Below are 10002 nucleotides of genomic sequence, written 5' to 3'. Positions count from 1 at the left end.
GTAGAAAGTAGACGATGACAGCAGAGGAAGAGATCTAAAAGGTAAAGAATTGGAGAAAGAGGAATGAATGGAAATAACGTACCTATGTCTACTGTGAAAGGGATCAACAGGAGCATGGAAGAGGATAATTGAAGAGCAATGGGGAAAAGAGTTGAGTAGGAACAAAGTATGATGTGAAAGTACATGCTTGGATGAATACCAAACTTTACATGTTAACTTAAAATGAATACAAATAGGAAAAGAAGGCATCAACATATGCAACTGGTAAGATAACTCACTTAATAATAATAAAAAAAAACCTGGAACTGGTAGATTTACTCATGAGCCCCATTAAACATTACAAACAACAAAGTCAACTTTCTCAATCTGTTCCAGGTTTTGGAAAGAAATAAATTATTCCAACATCATTTCCATGGCCAGCATTATCTCAATACCAAATTCAGTCAATGCTACATGTAATCATGATTATACGGTAATCTCCCTAATGCACACACACACATGCAAAAAACTTTTCATCAAGTGCTAGTAAACTGAACTCAGCACCAGATTAAGAGGATCATACACCATCATCAAATAAGAATTGACACTTAACATGCAAGGAGAGTATACCATACCCAATCAACAAATGTGGTTGTGATGGTTAATATTGACTGTGAGCTTGACAGGAGTATAGGATCATCTCTAAGAACAAGCCCTGGTGCATGACTGTGACAACTGTTTTGATTATGTTCATTGGGGTGAAATGACCTGAAAGTGAGTGGCATTCTGGCCCTGGTTCCCTACAGGACAAACCATAAAGAAAGGTGAATATGCGCAACCATGACCCTCTTCTGTTCCTGCTGTGAATACAGTGTGATTAGCTGTCATGCTAATGCTTCATGACATCCTTCCCATGGTGAACTATAACCTCAAAGTGGGACTCAAATCAAGCCTTTCCTTAAATGTCTTTGTCACAGCATTCTGTCACAGCAATAGGGAAAGTAACTTACACAGTGATGCTCCACAGTAACAAAATAATGGGCAGAAAACGTACGACCATCTCTGCAGTGACCACTTAGCAAAAGTCAGTATCATCTTGATAGAAATTCTCAATGAACAAGAATAAAATTGAAATGCTTAGACATAAAAGTGTAATACGAAAAGGCTACACTGAATATCATTTTTAATGGTGAAACACAAAATTAGCCTACTCAATAACAAAGTGGAAGTACTCCATTTCACCACTTCCATGTGAAATATATAGGGAAGAGGCCTAGCCAGACAATTCAGGCTATAAAAATATTCAGCAGCCAAATTCAAAGGGATGAGGAAAATCTATTTGTTAGTAGATGACATCATCTTATTTGTAGAAAATTGTAATGATTCTATAACTATATAGCTAAAACAAAATGGCTGGCATCTCTTAGAGGCCTGCTGTTTTCTGAAGAGGGAACAGACAGGGAGTGGATCTGAAGAGGCAGGTACCTGGTAGGAGTAGAGAGAGGGGCAACTGTGGTTAGGATGTATTGTATGAAAGAAAATATCTATTTTCGATTAAAAAAAAGAAAACCAGTAAAGTCACTTAGCAAAAAATTACTTGTTTCTAATGTGACAACAACCAATATGACAATATGAAACTATTGTGACTTAAATTGAGCAGGGAAGAGAAATGTGTATATACTGAAAGCCATCAAAACTTTGCTAATGAAACTAAACATAAATAAGTAGAATGATATATGATGCCCATGGATTTGAGGACAAAACACACAAAGTTCTCAGAAAGCAATCTACAAACTTTACACTCTCTGTTCTACTAAAATCCCTAAGAATTTATTCAGAAATATGAAAATGTTTATCCAGAATCACAAAAGGCCTGAAATATACAAAATAACTAGAAGAATGCTGAGACACTGAAATACCGCACTTCCTGACTTCAAAAGATGTAATAGGGATGTCCAGGAAAAATGGCAGACCAAACTTCAAAGCCCACCCCCCTAGTGTCACACTTCCTCCAGTAAAACTACACACACTCCAACAAGGCCATGCCTCCTAATAGTGCTACTCTCTATGTGCCTAAGGGGGCCATTTTTATTCAGACCACCACAGATGATGGATACATACATACTTACATAATAGCCGATAAGTAGGTAAAAAGTAGGAGGAGATGATAGACGAGATAGAATTTTAAAAATTAAAAATAGAAAATGACTTAGACATTTTGTAAAAACGACATAATGTGGTCAGCAAACGAAAAGTTTTTTCTTCAATTGCTCTATGTATTTATTATCTAGAGTTAATTCAGTAAGAGAGGTCAGAAAGCTTACAGGCAACACACTTTTACAAGATGAATTAGAGGGGAAAGAAGGGCTAGTATTCATCAACTGTATCTTAGGTCTTTAGTGAACATATTCCTTGGGAGGTGGCCTCTAATTCCTGGTGGAGGGAAGGTCTCATTCCTGGAGGAGCATGCCTACAGGTGTCTCGATCAAGGGAAGACTAGTTGGTATACCAATGGGTGAGGTCTCCCTGACCAGGTAAAGGAGCCATAACTCCTGGAGGTGGGGCTGTTCTGCCTACAAATGGAAATGGAATTTTCCCATCCTGATGCATACTGAGTGCAATGCTGGTGGTGGCAGCAACAGCAGCAGCTACTACAGTGTATCTTCCCAGTGGACTCATGATCTGCTGGGATGGGCCTCCAACTCCTCCAACAGGGCCTGCTAATCCAGCAGGAGCTTGGGGAATAAGTACACTAGCTGGTACTCCTCTGCTAGATGCTCTCCCCACCCCAGGGCCACCTGCAGCACCAGCAAGTGGCACATGAATAATAACAGTATCTTTAGAAGGTGGACCCTCCACAGTCATGGACACCAAGTTCTCACACAGCAAGATTAGACCAAAGACCTGTCTTTTTGTCTTCATGCTCTGGCTATTTTTGCATTCTTTGGTTTAATCTTCCTGAACACATCACAATCACTGGGGATCAAATTCATATGTTTGTCAAAGGGTGCCAATGAAGAGTCTTCTGTCTTGCAGGATACATCTCCTTTTAAAGTCAATGGCCTGCAGCATCTTGTTCCTCTTACCCACAGTCATGATTGCTGTTCCACCATAGTCATTCTCAACAGTACAATTCCAACATCCTCAATACTTGGGGGAGGGTTATAAATAAAGGTATGAATATAGAAGGGGAGAGGGAGGGGTTAGGGGGATGTTGGCCCGGAAACCGGGAAAGGGAATAACAATCGAAATGTAAATAAGAAATACTCAAGTTAATAAAGATAAAACAAACAAACAAACAAACAAACAAATAAATAAATAAATAAATAAATAAATAAATAAATAAATAAATAAATAAATAAAGGTATGATGCAGGCTCTTAGGTACAATGTAAGCTTGACCAAAGTTTCACAAACAGTGGATGGGTCTTTCTTTGGCTTCCACCACCTTGACTTTCCGGTACTGCTTTAACCTCTTGGTGTGTCAGCTAAGAACACCTGTCTCGGTTCTGCCTGGAAATCCTCCACAGGAACTTGCTGCTGCTGAGAACACTATGGAGGTACAAGTAACATTCCTGGTTCCTTAGTAAGGCATTTGACCTGGACTTCTACCTCGGGCAGGTGCTGTTTGTTCACTAGCTCTTCTCCAGTGTAAGCAATCCCATGCTTGCCCCATTGAGTTGCAAATTATTCCTCAGAACCAAGCAACAGAGATCACCAGCATCCTCTCCTTTCTGCCCATAAGAAAAGATTTTTTATCATCACAAATTAGTAGGAAAATTAAAACAAAAAAGAGATATTGACTCGCCTCTGTTCGAATGACTGTAAGGAAGGAGTAGAGAAGAACTTCCAACCAAAACCTGGACGTCCCCTAATTACCAGAAGATGCTGCTACAGCTGCATTTATGTATGTTGCATGATCACGAGTGAGGTTTCTGTTTGTCAATCCCTAAACGTCAAAATGAGAGCTGTCCTTAACTCAAATGTCAGCTTTTGAAAAATGTAATCAAAACACAATTACACAATTCTTTCTCCCTCTACTTCCTCCTACCCATCCTGCACCTGTTCCCATGGCCAAATGTACAGCCTCCTCTCCTTTAACCACTGTTATTACATATACACCCGCTAAGTCTGTTCAGTGTTGCTTGCATGTACATATTTCTAGGACTGACCACTTGGTATTGGAGAAACTAATCAGGGGGGTTATCCTGGAGAAAACAAACTCTCCCTCTCTCAATAGTAATTAATTGAGTGTAGCTCTTCATCTAGGGGCGAGGTTCTATTAACCTTTATTAAAATTGATTCACTGCTGCACACAAAGTACTTTCTTTCTTTTTAAATTTTAAGCTTTTATTAAGCTAAGGCAGATAACATAATGTATTATTTAATTGACAAAAAGAATGGACTGGGTGTTCACAATTCATGCTTTACAATTACAGAATGGTAAGAGTTACGCTCAGCTTGCATTTGAGAGAAAACTTAGTTTTTCAATTAGACAAAAATGGTGAAGTTTAGATTGTTGTCTTAATGTATGGGAATGCAGGTGCAAGATAAGGCAAGACCTGTGATTGGACAGTTTAAAAGTAAAGGAGGCACAGAGTTTTAAAGGCAGGAGATAGAGAGGAGAAAGACAAAGAAGAAGAAAGATGGAGGAGAAGAATGAAGACCCTTAAAGGGCCACAGGTAGTTATGAATTTTTCATGAAGATGGATTTTTATGTGACAATCTGTCTTACCTAGGTGGTCAGTATACATTAATATTAATTGGTTTAGATTTTATTGTGTTGTCATTTTGTGAGTTGAGGATTTATTGATATAAAGCTGATTGCTAAATTACAAGCTTATTGAGTTTTTAGTCTAAAGGATTCCTGGCAGTTGTGACTATAACCATAGGGGATGGATGGTGGGAATGTGAGCAGTGTCCACAGCAAGAAAGTTGCAAGAGAACAGCTACTGCAATTCTCAGAGAGTAGCCAGCAGCAGCAGAGTGGGATGAAGATTGTGAGCTTAGTGTTTGAGATGCTTTGCTGAATGAGATGAAAATACCACTCAGATGCCATGTGGCCTACCAAAGCTGGCATTCATGTGGTTTGGTAGGTTCTTTTTTTAATATTTACCACTACATACTCTTTCAAATTCCTATCTGGAATTTGTCTAAATTAATCAAATTTATCCTTTTGTGACATGTTTCTGTGGGCATCATCAATCATGAAATAGAAGATATGAATATATCACTTATACTGGCTGATTTTGTGTGTCAAACGTGACACAAGCTGGAGTTATCACACAGAAAGAACACCTGTCTTGAGGAAATGCATCGAGGAGATCCCACTGTAAGGCATTTTCTCAATTAATGATCAAGTGGGGAGGGCCTTGCCTATTGGAGTGGTGCCATAGCTGGCCTAATAATCTTGAGTTCTATAAGAAAGCAAGTTGAAAAAGGCAGGGGAAGTAAGCCAGTAAACAGCATTTCTCCATGGCTTCTACATCCACTCTTGCATCCAAGTTCCTACTCTGTGTGAGTTCATATTTTCATTTCCGTTGGTGATGAATGCAAGTTGGAAGTGTAAGCTGAATAAACTCTTTTCTGCCTGATTTAATTCTTGGTCATGATGTTTTGTGAAGGAATAGAAACCCTGTCTAAGACACCATATGAATATAAAATGGATAGGGATAACACAAGGACAGCAATAATAAATGGCAGTTGTAATACATATATTGATAATTGTGACAAGAAGGGTATCATTCAAAATTATATATTACTCTATAAAATCTCAAACACTTCCACAACAATAACTTTCACAGATATTATATCTAACAAAGCCCATTATTGTACCATAATAAAATATATAGATCATTTTGCAACATGCTTGTATTACAATAATTATTGATAATATTTTGGCTTAATCTTACATTTTAAAATATTATTCATTTAATAAGTTTGAAAATGAATTCTATAACAGTATTCTTCAATGATATCAGATTAATGCTGGGTTTAAGATTTTTTTCATATTTTATTGTGGATATAATGACTTTATAGGAATACAATGGTCACTTCTGTATAAAAGGTTTCCAAATACAATAAATATTGGACTACTGTGTGGGTATTCTCTTCTAATGAGTTAGGTTTCAACACATTTTAAATCTTATAACTATATTTCTCATTTAAAATAACATGTTTCTATATAAATAGTCATAAAATTAATTACCTATCAAGTTAGTCTGATACATGCATGTATTTATTCAATATATTACTTAAAGTTCTAGTTAGAGGAATTTAAAAACAAATGTAGTTCAAGTAGATATAAATTGGAAAGTTAAAATCAAAGTATTTTACATGATATGATAGTACACATAGGCAACAGAAAAAATTCCACCAGAGAATGCTACAGCTTACCAACAACATCTGCAAAATAGCAAGATATATAATTAACTCAAAAAAGCAATAACCTTCCTTTATACAAATGATAAACTTGTTGAGAAAGACATTAGGGAAACTATTCTTCAAAATAGCTACTAATCCTAGAAAATATCTTGGTGTTTACACCAATTTATATTACCAAGCAAGTGAAAGATCTTTGTGAGAAGACCATAGAGTTTCTGAATATAGAAATCAAACACAAAGTACTTTCTAACAGATAGTCTCCCATGAAGTATTTGAATAGCACTGCTAACCTAAGAAACTTAGATTGGGAACAAATTTAATGGGCTGACTAATGCTTTCAAACTACAAGCTGCACTGCCATTTAAATTACAATTATCTGCAGGCTAATATTGAAGGATCCTATTTCTTAGCAAAGGTTACACCCACTTTTATCTAGTGCATGCAACCTGGTCTAAGTATATAGAGAGGAAATAAACATTTCTGCATACTTAGAATCAAAACAATAAACACTTATGTCTCTGGCTTTCACAGCTGAAGCTGGGTCATGGGAAATTTCTCAAAAGGAAAGACCTCTGATGGCTCACATAGGGTTGTAAAATCGGTCAACTGGTTCTCAAACTGCTACTTCCATGATGCTCCAATAGTCTCAGATGGCCTGGAGGTAATTGTCCCCTGTATGGTGTGAAAGGTATATATATATCCAATAGTACAAAGTGTGAGATACAGATCCTAATCTGTAAGAACATTAATATTTCCCAATTTCCAAATCTCACCAAACAATTTTTATTTTAGTGAGTAGACTTTTGCTCTATACTGGGTCAGGGAATGACTTGCTGTTAGATTTCCTCTAGAATCATCTCAGTGCTAGCAATGACAAGAGAAGCATTTTCAAAAGCAACTGTACTGACGACTAGTAGAAGTAAAAACAATGAAAATGGATGAAATGGTACCAGTATTAGAACCTTCTGATCACATACTCACATTTCTTTCAAAATTCTACTAAGCATCTGTTAATGTAATCTTCACAAGAACTTTGAGATATGTGGAGAAAGAAGGACTAGTGCTATTAGCTTTATTTGACAGTTGGAGAAAAATGTTCTGCAAACAAGAGGATCTGAATTCAAGTCCCTAACATATAAATATAAAGCAGGCACAGCAATATATACCAGTAACTCCCAAACTGTAGGGTGAGGGCAGAGACAGGAAAATTCTGAGGGCTTAGTGTCCTTAAAACCTAAACAAAACTGTGAATTTCCACTTCATCAAGAGACCCTATCTGAAGAAAAAAAAAGAGACCCTATCTGGTTTAATGTTTGTGATTTCAAGGATTCTTTTAAATAAAGAAAAATATTTTTCTTTTTCCCCTATTTTTAATTTATTCTTTAATCTTTTTTACAGTCTAGAATTTACCCCCCTCCCAGTCTACCCTCTGACTGTTCACATCTCAAACCTCTACTCCCCCATCTCCAGAAGGATGTCCCCACCCCATCCGATCTCACCACTCTGTGGGGCCTCAAGTCTTTTGAAGGTTAGATGCATCTTCTCTGACTGAGTCCTGAACCTGCAGTCCTCTGCTGTATATGTGTTGGGGGCCTCATATCAGCTGGTGTGCGCTGCCTGATTGGTGATCCAGTGTCTGAGAGATCTCAGGGGTCCAGGTTAATTGAGACTGCTGGTCCTCCTACAGGGTTGCCCTCCTCCTCAGCTTCTTCCAGCTTTTCCCTAATTCAACCACAGGGGTCCTGGTTTCTGTCCATTGGTTGGGTGTAAACATCTGTATCTGACTCAGCTTGTTTTGGGCCTTTCAGAGGGCAGTCATGATAGAACCCTATTTTGTAAGCACACCATAGCATCAGTAATAGTGTCAGGCCTTGGGGCCTCCCCTTGAGCTGGATCCCACTTTGGGCCTGTATCTGAACCTCCTTTTCCTCAGGCTCTTCTCCATTTTTCTCCCTGCAGTTCTTTCAGACTGGAACAATTATGGGTCACAGTTTTTTGACAATGGGATGGCAAACCCATCCTTCCACTTGATGTCTTTCTACTGGAGGTGGGCTCTACAAGTTCCTTTTTCCCACTGTAGGGCATTTCATCTAAGGTCCCTTTAAGTCTTGATAGTCTCTCACCTCCCAGTTGTCTGGTACATTCTAGAAAGTCCCCCCACCTCCTACCTCCTGAGGTCACCTGTTTTCATTCTTTCTGCTGGCCCTCAGGGCTTCAGTCCTGTTCCCCCCACACCAATACCTGATCACGTTCCCCTCTTCCCCTCCATGTTTCCTTTCCCATCCAGGTCCCTCACTCCCTCTCTCCCCGTCTTGTGATTGCTTTCTTCTCCCTCCCAAGTGGGATTGAGTCATCCTCACATGGGCCCTTTGGCTATTAACCTTCTTGAGTTCTATGGATTGTATCCTGTGAATTCTGTACATTTTTGGCTAATATCCACTTATCAGTGAGCAAGAAGAGAGCTCACTCTCAGAGGCAAAGAGAGATTGGGTGAAGAACTCTTGGAGTGAGGCCAAGAGGGAGGCAACAATTGGAATGTAAATAAATAAAACGATTAAAAATAAAAAGTTCATTCTGAGGGGAGAGAGAGAGAGAGAGAGAGAGAGAGAGAGAGAGAGAGAGAGAGAGAGAGAAGAAAATAAACACAAAGGGGAAAACTAAAGAGAAAAGAGAGCACAAATCTAGAATGAAATTTATTAGAATTGAGTCAAAGATCACCCTAAGGGAATTCAAAATATTGTAGCCACTTTAGAAAAGAGTTTGGCAGTTTTCAGTAATGTTAAATGCATGATAGTGAGTGACCCAACAATTACATTCTGAGGTGTGCATCAAACAGTAATGAAAAAGTATGTTCACACAAAGATTTTTGAATATAAAAGTCCCTAGCACTTTTATTCAAAGTAGCCAAAACATAAAAACAACCCAGGATAAAGAATCAAAGACTCAACAAACAGATGGCAACATATCCATATCATAGAGCACTACATTGAATTATAAATAAACAATTTACTCAAGTAACATAAACAAATTGACATCTATTTTGCAAAGGAAAAGCGTATTGAGAAAAGTGCCATGTTTTGTGTTATTTTGTTCATATAACACTCTGGGAAAAAAACCCATAACACTATGGAGAATCAAAACAGGAGCACACAATTTTCTGTAGAACACAATGACTATTGCTACTTCTATGTCTTAGGGTTTCAAGAATCTTTGTATTTATTACTCTAAATTAACTTTTAAATATTTTGGGAAGTCATTATACCTGAAATTAATTTCATTAATCCACTATCATTCAATAAAAGGCAGGGCCATGACACTTTGAAAATCCAAGGAACTGGGCCTGAGAAGGTGAAACAGGTTCAAAGGATCTTTAAGATGATAAAATGTATTCTTGAAAGCCTACAAGACATGTCAATCCTATTCTTACACACCAAATTGCTCAAGCCAAACAACCGAAGTCATGAATTGAGACCCTAATGGAGCTGAGTTTACTCAATGTCAAACCATGAAAGATGTCTAAGAATGAATCTAATATAATAAAAGTGATCAATAATTAGTCTTAGGGACAACTATGGTTTATTTGTGGTGATAATAAAACCATATGTAAGAAAAATCACAAATCAAAAAGAAAAATCTAAAA

At 37.7% G+C, this 10002-nt stretch overlaps 2 pseudogenes; both read right to left on the bottom strand.

Annotated features, from left to right (window-relative positions):
* Positions 1–2356: 2356 nt before the first annotated feature.
* LOC116887957 lies at positions 2357–3075 on the bottom strand (annotated as a pseudogene).
* Positions 3076–3446: 371 nt separating this feature from the next.
* LOC116889405 lies at positions 3447–3654 on the bottom strand (annotated as a pseudogene).
* Between the last annotated feature and the right edge of the window lie 6348 nt (positions 3655–10002).

The sequence above is a fragment of the Rattus rattus genome, chromosome X (assembly GCF_011064425.1).
Source record: "Rattus rattus isolate New Zealand chromosome X, Rrattus_CSIRO_v1, whole genome shotgun sequence".
Taxonomy (NCBI): Eukaryota; Metazoa; Chordata; class Mammalia; order Rodentia; family Muridae; genus Rattus; species Rattus rattus.
This window is presented reverse-complemented; position numbering and strand designations above follow the sequence as displayed.